Raw genomic sequence first — 17,171 nt, 5'->3', positions numbered from 1 at the left:
TCAGGTGAAGATATTTCATTTCCCATCATAGGCCTCAAAGAGCTCCAAATATCCACATGCAGATTCTACAGAAAGAGTGTTTCTAAACTACTCTTTCAAAAGGAAGGGTCAAGTTTGTGAGTTGAATGCACTCACCACCAAGAAGTTTCTGAGAATGCCTCTGTCTAGTTGTTATGTGAAGATATTTCCTTTTCCAGCGTAGGCCTCAAAGCGCTCCAAATAAACACTTGCAGATTCTACAAAAGGAGTGTTACAAAACTGTTATATGCAAAAGAACGTTCATGTCTGTGAGTTGAATGCACTCATCACACAGAAGTTTCCGAGAATGCTTCTGGCTAGTTTTTAGGTGAAGAAAATTCATTTCCCAGCATAGGCCTCAATGCGCTCCAAATATCCACTTACAGATTCTACAAAAAGAGTGTTTCAAAACTGCTCTTTCAAAAGGAAGTTTCAAGTCTGTGAGTTGAATATACTCATCACAAGAAGTTTCTGAGAATGCTTCCGTCTAGTTCTTATGTGAAGATATTTCCTTTTCCAGCGCAGGCCTCAGAGCTCTCCAAATATCCACTTGCAGTTTCTACAAAAAGTGTATTTCAAAACTGCTCTTTCAAAAGGAACGTTCAAGTCTGTAAGTTGAACGCACTCTTGAGTAAGAGGTTTCTGAGAATGGTTCTATCTAGTTTTCATCTGCATGTATTTCCTTTTCCACTAGATGTCGGAATCGCTCCAAATATACACTTGCAGAAATTACAAAAAGAGTGTTTCTAAACTACTCTATCAAAAATCAGTTTCAACTCTGTGAGTTGAGTGCAAACATCACAAAGTAGTTTCTTAGAATTCTTCTGTCTAGTTTTTAGCGGTAGATATTTCATTTCCCAGCATAGGCCTCAGAGCGTTCCAAATATCGACCTGCATGTAATAGAAAAAGAGTGTTTCAAAACTGCTCTTTCAAAAGAAAGGCTCAAGTCTGTGAGTTGAATGCACTCATCACACAGAAGTTTCTGAGAATGCTTCTGTGTAGTTGTTGTGTGAAGATACATCCTTTTCCAGCATAGGCCTCAAAGCGCTCGAGACAAATACTTGCAGATTCCACAAGAGGAGTGTTTCAAAATTGTGCTATCAAAAGAAACGTTCAATTCTTTGAGTTGAATGCACTCATCACACAAAAGTTTCTGAGAAGGCTTCTGTGTAGTTTTTAGGTGAAGATATTTCCTTTTCCAGCATAGGCGTCGAAGCGCTCCAAATAAACACTTGCAGATTCTACAAAAGGAGTGTTTCCAAACTGCCGTATCACAGGGAATGTTCAAGTCTGTGAGTTGAATGCACTAATCACACAAAAGTTTGTGAGAATGCTTCTGTCTAGTTTTTAGGTGAAGATATTTCTTTTCCCAGCATAGGCCTCAAAGCCCTCCAAATATCCACTTGCAGATTCTACAAAAAGAGTGTTTCAAAACTGCTCTTTCAAAAGGAAGGCTCAAGTCTGTGAGTTGAATGCACTCATCACAAAGAAGTTTCTGAGAATGCTTCTGTGTAGTTGTTATGGGAAGATACTTCCTTTTCCACCATCGGCCTCAAGGGGCTCGAGATAAATAATTGCAGATTCTACAAAAGGAGTGTTTCAAAACTGTCCTATCAAAAGAAACGTTCAAGTCTGTGAGTTGAAAGCACTCATTACACAGAAGTTTCTGAGAATGCTTCTGTGTAATTTTTAGGAGAAGATATTTCTCTTCCCAGCATAGGCCTCCGAGCACTCAAAATATGCACTGGCAGATTCTACAAAAAGAGAGCTTCAAAACTCTTCCATCAAAAAGAGGCTTCAACTCTGTGGGTAGAATGCACTCATCACAAAGAAGTTTCTGAGAATGCTTCTGTCTAGTTTTTAGGTGAAGATATTTCCTTTTCCAGCATAGGCGTCAAAGCACTCCAAGTAAACACTTGCAGATTCTACAAAAGGAGTGTTTCAAAACTGTCCTACCAAAAGAAACGTTCAAGTCTGTGAGTTGAAAGCACTCATCACACAGAAGTTTGTGAGAATGCTTCTGTCTAGTTTTTAGGTGAAGATATTTCTTTTCCCAGCATAGGCATTAAACCCACAAAGTATCCACTTGCAGACTCTACAAAAAGAGTGTTTCAAAACTGCTCTTTCAAAAGGAAGGCTCAAGTCTGTAAGTTGAATGCACTCATCACAAAGAAGTTTCTGAGAATGCTTCTGTGTAGTTGTTATGTGAAGATACTTCCTTTTCCACCATAGGCCTCAAAGCGCTGGAAATAAACACTTGCAGATTCTACGAAAGGAGTGTTTCAAAACTGTCCTATCAAAACAAACGTTCAAGTCTGTGAGTTGAATGCACTCATCACACAGAAGTTTCTGAGAATGCTTCTGTGTACTTATTAGGTGAAGATATTTCATTTCCCAGCATAGGCCTCAGAGCGCTCCAAATATGCACTTGCAGATTCTACAAAAAGAGAGCTTGAAAACTCTCCCGCCAAAAACAGGCTTCAACTCTGTGAGTAGAATGCACTCATCACAAAGAAGTTTCTGAGAATGCTTCTGTGTAGTTGTTATGTGAAGATACTTCCTTTTCCAAAATAGGCATCAAAGCTCTCGAAATAAACACTTGAAGGTTCTAAGAAGGGAGCGTTTCAAAACTATCCTATGAAAAGAAACTTTCATGTCTGTGAGTTGAATGCACTCATCACACAGAAGTTTCTGAGAATGCTTCTGTGTAGTTTTTATGCGAAGATACTTCCTTTTCCACCATAGGCCTCAAAGCGCTCGAAATAAACACTTGCAGATTATACGAAAGGAGTGTTTCAAAACTGTGCTATCAAAACAAACGTTCAAGTCTGTGAGTTGAATGCACTCATCACACAGAAGTTTCTGAGAATGCTTCTGTGTACTTCTTAGGTGAAGATATTTGATTTCCCAGCATAGGCCTCAGAGCGATCCAAATATGCAGTTGCAGATTCTTCAAAAAGAGAACTTCAGAACTCTTCTATCAAAAAGACGCTTCAACTCTGTGAGTAGAATGCACTCATCACAAAGAAGTTCTGAGAATGCTTCTGTCTAGTTTTTATATGAAGATATTTCCTTTTCCAGCATAGGCGTCAAAGCGCTCCAAATAAACACTTGCAGATTCTACAAAAGGAGTGTTTCCAAACTGCTCTATCAGGGGGAGTGTTCAAGTCTGTGAGTTGAATGCGCTCATCACACAGAACTTTGTGAGAATGTTTCTGTCTAGTTTTTAGGTGAAGATATTTCTTTTCCCAGCATAGGCCTCAAAGCCCTCCAAATATCCACTTGCAGACTCTACAAAAAGAGTGTTTCAAAACTGCTCTTTCAAAAGGAAGGCTCAAGTCTGTGCGTTGAATGCACTCATCACAAAGAAGTTTCTGAGAATGCTTCTGTGTAGTTGTTATGTGAAGATACTTCCTTTTCCAGCATAGGCCTCAAAGCGCTCGAAATAAACACTTGCAGAGTCTATGAAAGGAGTGTTTCAAAACTGTCCTATAAAAAGAAACGTTCAAGTCTGTGAGTTGAATGCACTCATCACACAGAAGTTTCTGAGATTGCTTCTGTGTAGTTTTTAGGAGAAGATATTTCATTTCCCAGCATAGGCCTCCGAGCCCTCAAAATATGCACTGGCAGATTCTACAAAAAGAGAGCTTCAAAACTCTTCCATCAAGAAGAGGCTTCAACTCTGTGGGTAGATTGCACTCATCACAAAGAAGTTTCTGAGAAGGCTTCCGTGTAGTTGTTATGTGAAGATACTTCCTTTTCCAGCATAGGCCTCAAAGCGCTCGAAATAAACACTTGCAGATTCTACAAAAGGAGTGTTTCAAAACTGTCTTATGAAAAGAAACGTTGAAGTCTGAGAGATGAAAGCAAACATCACACAGAAGTTTCTGAGAATGCTTCTGTGTAGTTTTTAGGTGAAGATATTTCCTTTTCCAGCATAGGCCACTAAGCGATCTAAATAAACACTTGCAGATTCTACAAAAGGAGGGTTTCCAAACTGCTCTATCAAGAGGAATGTTAAAGTTTGTGAGTAGAATGCACTCATCACAAAGAAGTTTCTGAGAATGCTTCTGTCTAGTTTTTATGTGAAGATATTTCCTTTTCCAGCATAGGCGTCAAAGCGTTCCAAATAAACACTTGCAGATTCTACAAAAGGAGTGTTTCAAAACTGTCCTATCAAAAGAAACGTTCAAGTCTGTGAGATGAAAGCACTCATCACACAGAAGCTTGTGAGAATGCTTCTGTCTAATTTTTAGGTGAAGATATTTCTTTTCCCAGCATAGGCCTCAAAGCCCTCCAAATATCCACTGGCAGACTCTACAAAAGGAGTGTTTCAAAACTGCTCTTTCAAAAGGAAGGCTCAAGTCGGTGAGTTGAATGCACTCATCACAAAGAAGTTTCTGAGAATTCTTCTGTGTAGTTTTTATGTGAAGATACTTCCTTTTCCAGCATTGGCCTCAAAGCGCTCGAAGTAAACACTTGCAGATACTACAAAAGGAGTGTTTCAAAACTGTCCTATAAAAAGAAACGTTCAAGTCTGTGAGTTGAAAGCACTCATCACACAGAAATTTCTGAGAATGCTTCTGTGTAGTTTTTAGGTGAAGATATTTCCTTTTCCAGCATCGACGTCAAAGCGATCCAAATAAACACTTGCAGATTCTACAAATGGAGTGTTTCCAAACTACTCTCTCAAGAGGAATGTTCAAGTCTGTGAGTAGAATGCACTCATCACAAAGAAGTTTCTGAGGATGCCTCTGTCTAGTTTTTATGTGAAGATATTTCCTTTTCCAGCATAGGCGTCAAAGCGTTCTAAATAAACACTTGCAGATTCTGCAAAAGGAGAGTTTCCAAACTGCTGTATCAAAAGGAATGTTCAAGTCTGTGAGTTGAATGCACTAATCACACAGAAGTTTGTGAGAATGCTTCTGTCTAGTTTTTAGGTGAAGATATTTCTTTTCCCACCATAGGCTTTAAAGCGCTCCAAATATCCACTTGCAGATTCTACACAAAGAGTGTTTCAAAACCGCTCTTTCAAAACAAAGGCTGAAGTCTGTGAGTTGAATGCACTCATCACAAAGAAGTTTCTGAGAATGTTTCTGTGTAGTTGTTACGTGAAGATACTTCCTTTTCCAGCGTAGGCCTCAAAGCACTCGAAATAAACACTTGCAGATTTTACAAAAGGAGTGTTTCAAAACTGTCCTAACAAAAGAAACGTTCAAGTCTGTGAGTTGAATGCACTCATCACACAGAAGTTTCTGAGAATGCTTCTGTGTAGTTTTTAGGTGAAGATTTTTCCTTTTCCAGCATCGGCGTCAAAGCGATCCAAATAAACACTTGCAGATTCTACAAAAGGTGTGTTTCGAAACTACTCTCTCAAGAGGAATGTTCAAGTCTGTGAGTAGAATGCACTCATCACAAAGAAGTTTCTGAGGATGCTTCTGTCTTGTTTTTATGTGAAGATATTTCCTTTTCCAGCATAGGCGTCAAAGCGTTCTAAATAAACACTTGCAGATTCTGCAAAAGGAGAGTTTCCAAACTGCTGTATCAAAAGGAATGTTCAAGTCTGTGAGTTGAATGCACTAATCACACAGAAGTTTGTGAGAATGCTTCTGTCTAGTTTTTAGGTGAAGATATTTCTTTTCCCACAATAGGCTTTAAAGCCCTCCAAATATCCACTTGCAGATTCTACACAAAGAGTGTTTCAAAACCGCTCTTTCAAAAGAAAGGCTCAAGTATGTGAGTTGAATGCACTCATCACAAAGAAGTTTCTGAGAATGTTTCTGTGTAGTTGTTATGTGAAGATACTTCCTTTTCCAGCATAGGCCTCAAAGCGCTCGAAATAAACACTTGCAGATTCTACAAAAGGAGTGTTTCAAAACTGTCCTATCAAAAGAAACGTTCAAGTCTGTGAGTTGAATGCACTCATCACACAGAAGTTTCTGAGAATGCTTCTGTGTAGTTTTTAGGTGAAGATATTTCCTTTTCCAGCATAGGCGTCAACGCGATCCAAATAAACACTTGCAGATTCTACAAAAGGAGTGTTTCCAAACTGCTCTCTCAAGAGGAATGTTCAAGTCTGTGAGTAGAATGCACTCATCACAAAGAAGTTTGTGAGAATGCTTCTGTCTGGTTTTTATGTGAAGATATTTCCTTTTCCAGCATAGGCGTCAAAGCGCTCCAAGTAAACACTTGCAGATTCTACAAAAGAAGTGTTTCCAAACTGCCCTATCAGAGGGAATGTTCAAGTCTGTGAGTTGAATGCACTAATCACACAGATGTTTGTGAGAATGATTCTGTCTAGTTTTTAGGTGAAGATATTTCCTTTCCTAGCATAGGCCACAAAGCCCTCCAAATATCCACTTGCAGACTGTACAAAAAGAGTGTTTCAAAACTGCTCTTTCAAAAGGCAGGTTGAACTCTGTGAGTTGAATGCATAAAGCACAGTGAACTTTCTGCGAATGCTTTTGTCTAGTTTCTAGGTGAAGATATTTCCTTGTCCATTTCAGGCCTCAAAGCATTCCATCCATCCACTTGAAGATTCTTCTAAAAGAGTGTTTCAAAACTTCTCTATCGAAAGAAAGGTGTAACTCTGTGAGTTGAATGCAGGCAATACAAAGAAGTTTCTGGGAATGCTTCTCCGTATTTTTTAGGTGAAGACATTTCCTTTTCCAGCATTGGCGTCAAAGCGCTCCAAATAAACACTTGCAGATTCTACAAAAGGAGTGTTTCCAAACTGCTCTATCAAGGGGAATGTTCAAGTCTGTGAGTTGAATGCACTCATCATACGGAAGTTTTTGAGAATGATTCTGTATAGTTTTTAGGGGAAGATATTTCTTTTCATAGCATAGGCCATAAAGCGCTCCAAATATTCAATTGCAGATTCTACAAACAGAGTGTTTCAAAACTCCTCTTTGAAAAGAAAGGCTCAAGTCTGTGAGTTGAATGCACTCATCACACAGAAGTTTCTGAGAATGCTTCTGTGTAGTTTTTAGGTGAAGATATTTCATTTCCCAGCACAGGCCTCAGAGCGCTCCAAATATGCACTTGCAGATTCCACAAAAAGAGAGCTTGAAAACTCTTCCACCAAAAAGAGGCTTCAACTCTATGAGTAGAATGCACTCATCAGAAAGAAGTTACTGAGAATGCTTCTGTCTAGTTTTTATGTGAAGCTATTTCCTTTTCCAGCATAGGCGTCAAAGCGCTCCAAATAAACACTTGCAGATTCCAATAAAAGAGTGTCTCCAAACTGCTCTATCAAAAGAAATGTTCAAGTCTGTGAGTTGAATGCACTAATCACACAGAAGTTTGTGAGAATTATTCGGTCTAGTTTTTAGGTGAAGATATTTCTTTTCCCAGAGTAGGCCTTAAAGCGCTGCAAATATCCACTTGCAGATTCTACAAAAAGAGTGTTTCAAAACTGCTCTTTCAAAAGAACGGCTCAAGTCGGTGAGTTGAATGCACTCATCACACAGAAGTTTCTGAGAATGCTTCTGTGTAGTTGTTATGTGAAGATACTTCCTTTTCCAGCATAGGCCTCAAAGCGCTCGAAATAAACACTTGCAGATTCTACGAAAGGAGTGTTTCAAAACTGTCCTATCAAAAGAAACTTTCAAGTCTGTGAGTTGAAAGCAGTCATCACAGAGAAGTTTCTGAGAATGCTTCTGTGTAGTTTTTAGGTGAAGATATTTCCTTTTCCAGCGTAGGCGTCAAAGCGCTCCAAATAAACACTTGCAGATTCTACAAAAGGAGTGTATCCAAACTGCTCTATCAGAGGGAATGTTCAAGTCTGTGAGTTGAATGCAGTAATCACACAGAAGTTTTTGAGAATGCTTCTGTCTAGTTTTTAGGTGAAGATATTTCTTTTCCCACAATAGGCCTTAAAGCGCTCCAAATATCCACTTGCAGATTCTACACAAAGTGTGTTTCAAAACCGCTTTTTCAAAAGGAAGGCTCAAGTCTGTGAGCTGAATGCAATCATCACAAAGAAGTTTCTGAGAATGCTTCTTTGTAGTTGTTATGTGAAGATACTTCCTTTTCCAGCATAGGCCTCAAAGCGCTCGAAATAAACACTTGCAGATTCTACGAAAGGAGTGTTTCAAAACTGCTCTATCAGAGGGAATGTTCAAGTCCGTGAGTTGAATGCAGTAATCACACAGAGGTTTGTGAGAATGCTTCTGTCTAGTTTTCAGGTGAAGATATTTCTTTTCCCAGAATAGGCCTTAAAGCGCTCCAAATTTCCACTTGCATATTCTACAAAAAGAGTTTTTCAAAACTGCTCTTTCAAAAGAAAGGCTCAAGTCTGTGAGTTGAATGCACTCATCACAAAGAAGTTTCTGAGAATGGTTCTGTGTAGTTGTTATGTGAAGATACTTCCTTTTCCAGCATAGGCCTCAAAGCGCTCGAAATAAACACTTGCAGATTCTGCAAAAGGAGTGTTTCAAAACTGTCCTATCAAAAGAAACGTTCAAGTCTGTGAGTTGAATGCACTCATGACAAATAAGTTCCTGAGAATGCTTCTGTCTAGTTTTTATGTGAAGATATTTCATTTTCCTGCATACGCAACAAAGCGCTCCAAATAAACACTTGCGGATTCTACAAAAGGAGTGTTTCCAAACTCCTCTATCAAAAGGAATGTTCAAGTCTGTGAGTTGAATGCACTAATCACACAGAAGTTTGTGAGAATGCATCTGTCTAGTTTTTAGGTGAAGATATTTCTTTTCCCAGAATAGGCCTTAAAGCGCTCCAAATATCCACTTGCAGATTCTACAAAAAGAGTGTTTGAAAACTGCTCTTTGAAAAGAAAGGCTCAAGTCTGTGAGTTGAATGCACTCATCACACAGAAGTTTCAGAAAATGCTTCTGTGTAGTTGTTATGTGTAGATACTTCCTTTTCCAGCATAGGCCTCAAAGCGCGTGAAATAAACACTTGCAGATTCTACAAAAGGAGTGTTTCAAAACTGTCCTATGAGAAGAAACGTTCAACTCTGTGAGTTGAAAGAACTCATCACACAGAAGTTTCTGAGAATGCTTCTGTGTAGTTTTTATGTGAAGATATTTCCTTTTCCAGCATAGGCCTGAAAGCGATCCAAATAAACACTTGCAGATTCTACAAAAGGAGTGTTTCCAAACTGCTCTATCAGAGGGAATGTTCAAATCTGTGAGGTGAATGCACTAATCAGAGAGAAGTTTGTGAGAATGCTTCTGTCTAGTTTTTAGGTGAAGATATTTCTTTTCCCAGCATACGCCTCAAAGCCCTCTAAACATCCACTTACAGACTCTACAAAAAGAGTGCTTCAAAACTGCTCTTTCAAAAGGAAGGCTCAAGGCTGTGAGTTGAATGCACTCATCACAAAGAATTTTCTGAGAATGCTTCTGTGTAGTTGTTATCTGAAGATACTTCCTTTTCCAGCATAGGCTTCAAAGCGCTCGAAATGAACACTTACAGAATCTACGAAAGGAGTGTCTCAAACTGTCCTATCAAAAGAAACGTTCAAGTCTGTGAGTTGAATGCTCTCATCACACAGAAGTTTCTGAAAATGCTTCTGTGTAGCTTGTAAGTGTAGATATTTCATTTCCCAGCGTAGGCCTCGGAGAGCTCCAAATGTGCACTTGCAGATTCTACAAAAAGAGAGCTTGAAAACTCTTCCTCCAAAAATAGGCTTCAACTCTGGGAGTAGAATGCACTCATCACACAGAAGTTTCTGAGAATGTTTCTGTCTAGTTTTTTTGTGAAGATATTTCCTTTTCCAGCATAGGCGTCAGAGCGCTCCAAATAAACACTTGCAGATTCTACAAAAGGAGTGTTTCCAAACTGCTCTATCAAAAGGAATGTTCAAGTCTGTGAGTTGAATGCACTCATCACACAGAAGTTTTTGAGAATGCTTCTGTCTAGTTTTTAGGGGAAGATATTCCTTTTCCCAGCCTAGGTCATAAAGTGCTCCAAATATCCACTTGTAGATTCTACACAAAGAGTGTTTCAAAACTGCTCTTTCAAAAGAAAGGCTCAAGTCTGTGAGTTGAATGCACTCATCACAAAGAAGTTTCTGAGAATGCTTCTGTCAAGTTTTTATGTGAAGATATTTCCTTTTCCATCATAGGCGTCAAAGCGCTCCAAATAAACACTTGCAGATTCCACAAAAGGAGTGTTTCCCAACTACTCTATCAAAAGGAGTGTCCAAGTCTGTGAGTTGAACGCACTAATCATACAGAAGTTTGTGAGAATGCTTCTGTCTTGTTTTTAGGTGAAGATATTTCTTTTCCCAGGATAGGCCTCAAAGCCCTCCAAATATCCACTTGCAAACTCTACAAAAAGAGTGTTTCAAAACTGCTCTTTCAAAAAGAAGGCTCAAGTCTGTGAGTTGAATGCACTCATCACAAAGAATTTTCTGAGAATGCTTCTGTGTAGTTGTTATGTGAAGATACTTCCTTTTCCAGCATAGGCCTCAAAGCGCTCGAAATAAACACTTGCAGATTCTACGAAAGGAGTGTTTCAAAACTGTCCTATCAAAAGAAACGTTCACGTCTGTGAGTTGAATGCACTCTTCACACAGAAGATTCTGAGAATGCTTCTGTGTAGTTTTTAGGTGAAGATATTTCATTTCCTAGCATAGGCCTCAAACGCGCTCCAAATATACACTTGCAGATTCTACAAAAAGAGAGCTTGAAAACTCTTCCACCAAAAACAGGATTCAACTCTGTGAGTAGAATGCACACATCACAAAGAAGTTTCTGAGAATGCTTCTGTGTAGTTGTTATGTGAAGATACTTCCTTATCCAAAATAGGCCTCAAAGCGCTCGAAATAAACACTTGAAGATTCTACGAAAGGAGTGTTTCAAAACTGTCCTATCAAAAGAAACGTTCAAGTCTGTGAGTTGAATGCACTCATCACACAGAAGTTTCTGAGAATGCTTCTGTGTAGTTTTTAGGTGAAGATATTTCCTTTTCCAGCATCGGCGTCAAAGCGATCCAAATAAACACTTGCAGATTCTACAAAAGGAGTGTTTCCAAACTGCTCTCTCAAGAGGAATGTTCAAGTCCATGAGTAGAGCGCACTCATCAAAAAGAAGTTTCTGAGAATGCTTCTGTCTAGTTTTTATGTGAAGATATTTCCTTTTCCAGCATAGGTGTCAAAGCGCTCCAAATAAACACTTGCACATTCTACAAAAGGAGTGTTTCCAAACTGCTCTATCAAAAGGAATGTTCTAGTCTGTGAGTTGAATGCACTAATCACACCGAAGTTTGTGAGAATGCTTCTGTCTAGTTTTTAGGTGAAGATATTTCTTTTCCCTGAATAGGCCTAAAAGCACTCCAAATATCTACTTCCAGATTCTACAAAAAGAGTGTTTCAAAACTGCTCTTTCAAAAGAAAGGCTCAAGTCTGTGAGTTGAATGCACTCAAAACAAAGTAGTTTCTGAGAATGCTTCTGTGTAGTTGTTATGTGAAGATACTTCCTTTTCCAGCATAGGCCTCAAAGCGCTCGAAAGAAACACTTGCAGATTCTACAAAAGGAGTGTTTCCAAACTGCTCTCTCAAGAGGAATCTTCAAGTTTGGGAGTAGAATGCACTCATCAGAAAGTAGTTTCTGAGAATGCTTCTGTCTAGTTTTTATGTGAAGATATTTCCTTTTCCAGCATAGGCGTCAAAGCGTTCCAAATAAGCACTTGCAGATTCTACAAAAGGAGTGTTTCCAGACTGCTCTATCAGAGGGAATGTTCAAGTCTGTGAGTTGAATGCACTAATCAGACAGAAGTTTGTGAGAATGCTTCTGTCTAGTTTTAGGTGAAGATAGTTCTTTTCCCAGCATAGGCCACAAAGCCCTCCAAATATCCACTTGCAGACTCTACAAAAAGAGTGTTTCCAAACTGCTCTTTCAAAAGACTGGTTGTACTCTGTGAGTTGAATGCAGAAAGCACAGGGAACTTTCTGCGAATGCTTTTGTCTATTTTCTAGGTGAAGATATTTCCTTGTCCAGGACAGGCCTCAAAGCACTCTATCCATCCACTTGAATATTCTTCTAAAAGAGTGTTTCAAAACTTCTCTATCGAAAGAAAGGTGTAAGTCTGTGAGTTGAATGCAGACGTTACGAAGAAGTTTCTGGGAATGCTTCTCTGTAGTTTTTAGGTGAAGATATTTCCTTTTCCAGCATAGGCTTTAAAGTGCTCCAAATAAACACCTGCAGATTCTACAAAAGGAGTGTTTCCAAAGTGCTCTATCAAAACGAATGTTCAAGTCTGTGTGTTGAATGCACTCATCCACAGAAGTTTGTGAGCATGCTTCTGTCTAGTTTTTAGGGGAAGATATTTCTTTTCCCAGCATAGGCCATAAAGCGCTCCAACTATCCACTTGCAGACTCTACAAAAGGAGTGTTTCAAAAGTGCTCTTTCAAAAGGAAGGTTCAAGTCTGTGAGTTGAATGCACTCATCACAAAGAAGTTTCTGAGAATGCTTCTGTGTAGTTGTTATGTGAAGATACATCCTTTTCCAACATAGGCCTCAAAGCGCTCGAAATAAACATTTTCAGATTCTACAAAAGGAGTGTTTCAAGACTGTCCTATGAAATGAAATGTTCAAGTCTGTGAGTTGAATGCACTAATCACACAGAAGTTTGTGAGAATGCTTCTGTCTAGTTTTTACGTGAAGATATTTCTTTTCCCAGCATAGGCCTTAAAGCGCTCCAAATATCCACTTGCAGATTCTACAAAAAGAGTGTTTCAAAACTGCTCTTTCAAAAGAAACGCTCAAGTTTGTGAGTTGAATGCACTCATCACAAAGAAGTTTCTGAGAATGCTTCTGTGTAGTTGTTATGTGAAGATACTTCCTTTTCCAGCATAGGCCTCAAAGCGCTCGAAATAATCACTTGCAGATTCTACAAAAGGAGTGTTTCAAAACTGTCCTATGAAAAGAAACGTTCAAGTCTGTGAGTTGAAAGCACTCATCACACAGAAGTTTCTGAGAATGCTTCTGTGTAGTTTTTAGGTGAAGATATTTCCTTTTCCAGCATAGGCCTCAAAGCGATCCAAATAAACACTTGCAGATCCTACAAAAGGAGTGTTTCCAAACTGCTCTCTCAAGAGGAATGTTCAAGACTGTGAGTAGAATGCACTCATCAGAAAGAAGTTTCTGAGAATGCTTCTGTCAAGTTTTTATGTGAGGATATTTCCTTTTCCAGCATAGGCGTCAAAGCGTTCCAAATAAACACTTGCAGATTCTACAAAAGGAGTGTTTCCAAACTACCTTATCAGAGGGAATGTTCAAGTCTGTGAGTTGAATGCACTAATCACACAGATGTTTGTGAGAATGCTTCTGTCTAGTTTTTAGTTGAAGATATTTCTTTTCCCTGCATATGCCTCAAAGCCCTGCAAATATCCACTTGCAGACTCTACAAAAAGAGGGTTTCAAAACTGCTCTTTCAAAAGGCAGGTTGGACTCTGTGAGTTGAATGCACAAAGCAGAAGGAACTTTCTGCGAATGCTTTTGTCTAGTTTCTAGGTGAAGATATTACCTTGTCCAGGACAGGCCTCAAAGCACTCCATTCTTCAACTGGAAGATTCTTCTAAAAGAGTGTTTCAAAACTTCTCTATCGAAAGAAAGGTGTAACTCTGTGAGTTGAACGCCGACGTTACAAAGAAGTTTCTGGGAATGCTTCTGTCTAGTTTTTTTGTGAAGACATTTCCTTTTCCAGCATAGTCGTCAAAGCGTTCCAAATAAACACTTGCAGATACTACAAAAGGAGTGTTTCCAAACTGTTCTATCAGAGGGAATGTTCAAGTCTGTGAGTTGAATGCACTGATCAGACAGAAGTTTGAAAGAATGCTTCTGTCTAGCTTTTAGGTGAAGATGTTTCTTGTCACAGCATAGGCCTCAAAGCCCTCCAAACATCCACTTACAGACTCTACAAAAAGATTGCTTCAAAACTGCTCTTTCAAAAGGAAGGCTGAAGTCTGTGAGTTGAATGCACTCATCACACAGAAGTTTCTGAGAATGCTTCTGTGTAGTTTTTAAGTGAAGATATTTCATTTCCCAGCATAGGCCTCGGAGCGCTCCAAATATGCACTTGCAGATTCTACAAAAAGAGAGCTTGAAAACTCTTCCACCAAAAACAGGCTTCAACTCTGTGAGTAGAATGCACTCATCACAAGGAAGTTTCTGAGAATGCTTCTGTGTAGTTGTAATGTGAAGATACTTCCTTATCCAAAATAGGCCTCAAAGCGCTCGAAATAAACACTTGAAGATTCTACGAAAGGAGTGTTTCAAAACTGTCCTATCAAAAGAAACGTTCAAGTCTGTGAGTTGAATGCACTCATCCCACAGAAGTTTCTGAGAATGCTTCTGTGTAGTTTTTAGGTGAAGATATTTCCTTTTCCAGCATCGGCGTCAAAGCGATCCAAATAAACACTTGCAGATTCTAGAAAAGGAGTGTTTCCAAACTGCTCTCTCAAGAGGAATGTTCAAGTCCGTGAGTAGAGCGCACTCATCACAAAGAAGTTTCTGAGAATGCTTCTGTCTAGTTTTTATGTGATGATATTTCCTTTTCCAGCATAGGTGTCAAAGCGCTCCAAATAAACACTTGCAGATTCTACAAAAGGAGTGTTTCCAAACTGCTCTATCAAAAGGAATGTTCAAGTCTGTGAGTTGAATGCACTAATCACACAGAAGTTTGTGAGAATGCTTCTGACTAGTTTTTAGGTGAAGATATTTCTTTTCCCAGAATAGGCCTTAAAGCGCTCCAAATATCTACTTACGGATTCTACAAAAAGAGTGTTTCAAAACTGCTCTTTCAAAAGAAAGGCTCAAGTCTGTGAGTTGAATGCACTCAAAACAAAGTAGTTTCTGAGAATGCTTCTGTGTAGTTGTTATGTGAAGATATTTCCTTTTCCCGCATAGGCCTCAAAGCGCGCGAAAGAAACACTTGTAGATTCTACAAAAGGAGTGTTTCCAAACTGCTCTCTCAAGAGTAATGTTCAAGTCTGTGAGTAGAATGCACTCATCACTAAGAAGTTTCTGAGAATGCTTCTGGCTAGTTTTTATGTGAAGATATTTCCTTTTCCAGTAAAGCCGTCAAAGCGTTCCAAATAAACACTTGCAGATTCTATGAAAGGAGTGTTTCAAAACTGTCCTATCAAAAGAAACGTTCAAGTCTGTGAGTTGAATGCACTCATCACAAAGAAGTTCCTGAGAATGCTTCTATCTAGTTTTTATGTGAAGATATTTCCTTTTCCTGCATAGGCGTCAAAGCGCTCCAAATAAACACTTGCAGATTCTACAAAAGGAGTGTTTCCAAACTGCTCTATCAAAAGGAACGTTCAAGTCTGTGAGTTGAATGCACTAATCACACAGACGTTTGTGAGAATGCTTCTGTCTAGTTTTTAGGTGAAGATATTTCTTTTCCCAGAATAGGCCTTGAAGCGCTCCAAATATCCACTTGCAGATTCTACAAAAAGAGTGTTTCAAAACTGCTCTTTCAAAAGAAAGGCTCAATTCCGTGAGTTGAATGCACTCATCACAAAGAAGTTTCTGAGAATGCTTCTGTGTAGTTGTTATGTGAAGATACTTCCTTTTCCACCATAGGCCTCAAAGTGCTCGAAATAAACACTTGCAGATTCTACAAAAGGAGTGTTTCAAAACTGTCCTATGAAAAGAAACGTTCAAGTCTGTGTGTTGAAAGCACTCATCACACAGAAGTTTCTGAGAATGCTTCTGTGTAGTTTTTAGGTGATGATATTTCCTTTTTCTGCGTAGGCCACAAAGCGATCCAAATAAACACTTGCAGATTCTACAAAAGGAGTGTTTCCAAACTGCTCTCTCAAGAGGAATCTTCAAGTTCGTGAGTAGAATGCACTCATCAGAAAGAAGTTTCTGAGAATGCTTCTGTCTAGTTTTTATGTGACGATATTTCCTTTTCCAGCATAGGCGTCAAAGCATTCCAAATAAACACTTGCAGATTCTACAAAAGGAGTGTTTCCAAACTGCTCTATCAAAAGGAATGTTCAAGTCTGTGAGTTGGATGCACTAATCAGACAGAAGTTTGTGAGAATGCTTCTGTCTAGTTTTAGGTGAAGATATTTCTTTTCACAGCATAGGCCTCAAAGCCCTCCCAATATCCACTTGCAGACGCTACAAAAAGAGTGTTTCAAAACTGCTCTTTCAAAATGAAGGCACAAGTCTGTAAGATGAATGCAATCATCACAAAGATGTTTCTGAGAATGCTTCTGTGTAGTTGTTATGTGAAGATACTTCCTTTTCCAGCATAGGCCCCAAAGCGCTCGAAATAAACACTTGCAGATTCTACGAAAGGAGTGTTTCAAATCTGTCCTATCAAAAGAAACGTTCAAGTCTGTGAGTTGAATGCACTCATGACACAGAAGTTTCTGAGAATGCTTCTGTGTAATTTTTAGGTGAAGATATTTCATTTCCCAGCATAGGCCTCAAACGCGCTCCAAATATGCACTTGCAGATTATAAAAAAAGAGAGCTTGAAAACTCTTCCGCCAAAAACAGGCTTCAACTCTGTGAGTAGAATGCACTCATCACAAAGAAGTTTCTGAGAATGCTTCTGTAGTTTTAATGTGAAGATACTTCCTTATCCAAAATAGGCCTGAAAGCGCTCGAAATAAACACTTGAAGATTCTACGAAAGGAGTGTTTCAAAACTGTCCTATCAAAAGAAACGTTCAAGTCCGTGAGTTGAATGCACTCATCCCACAGAAGTTTCTGAGAATGCTTTTGTGTACTTTTTAGGTGAAGATATTTCATTTCCCAGCGTAGGCCTCAATGCGCTCCAAATATCCACTAACAGATTCTACAAAAAGGGTGTTTCAAAACTGCTCTTTCAAAAGGAAATTTCAAGTCTGTGAGTTGAATGTACTCCTCACAAAGTAGTTTCTGAGAATGCTTCCATCTAGTTCTTATGTGAAGATATTTCCTTTTCCAGCGCAGGCCTCAGAGCTCTCCAAATATCCACTTGCAGTTTCTATAAAAGTGTGTTTCAAAACTGCTCTTTCAAAAGGAACGTTCAAGCCTGTAAGTTGAACGCACTCTTGAGTAAGAGGTTTCTGAGAATGGTTCTATCTAGTTTTCATCTGCATGTATTTACCTTTCCACTAGATGACGCAATCGCTCCAAATATACACTTGCAGAAATTACAAAAAGAGTGTT

This window comes from Pongo pygmaeus, chromosome 8 (assembly GCF_028885625.2).
Source record: "Pongo pygmaeus isolate AG05252 chromosome 8, NHGRI_mPonPyg2-v2.0_pri, whole genome shotgun sequence".
NCBI classification, from domain to species: Eukaryota; Metazoa; Chordata; class Mammalia; order Primates; family Hominidae; genus Pongo; species Pongo pygmaeus.
The sequence above is the reverse complement of the archived record's forward strand: the minus strand, read 5'-3'. Positions refer to the sequence as shown.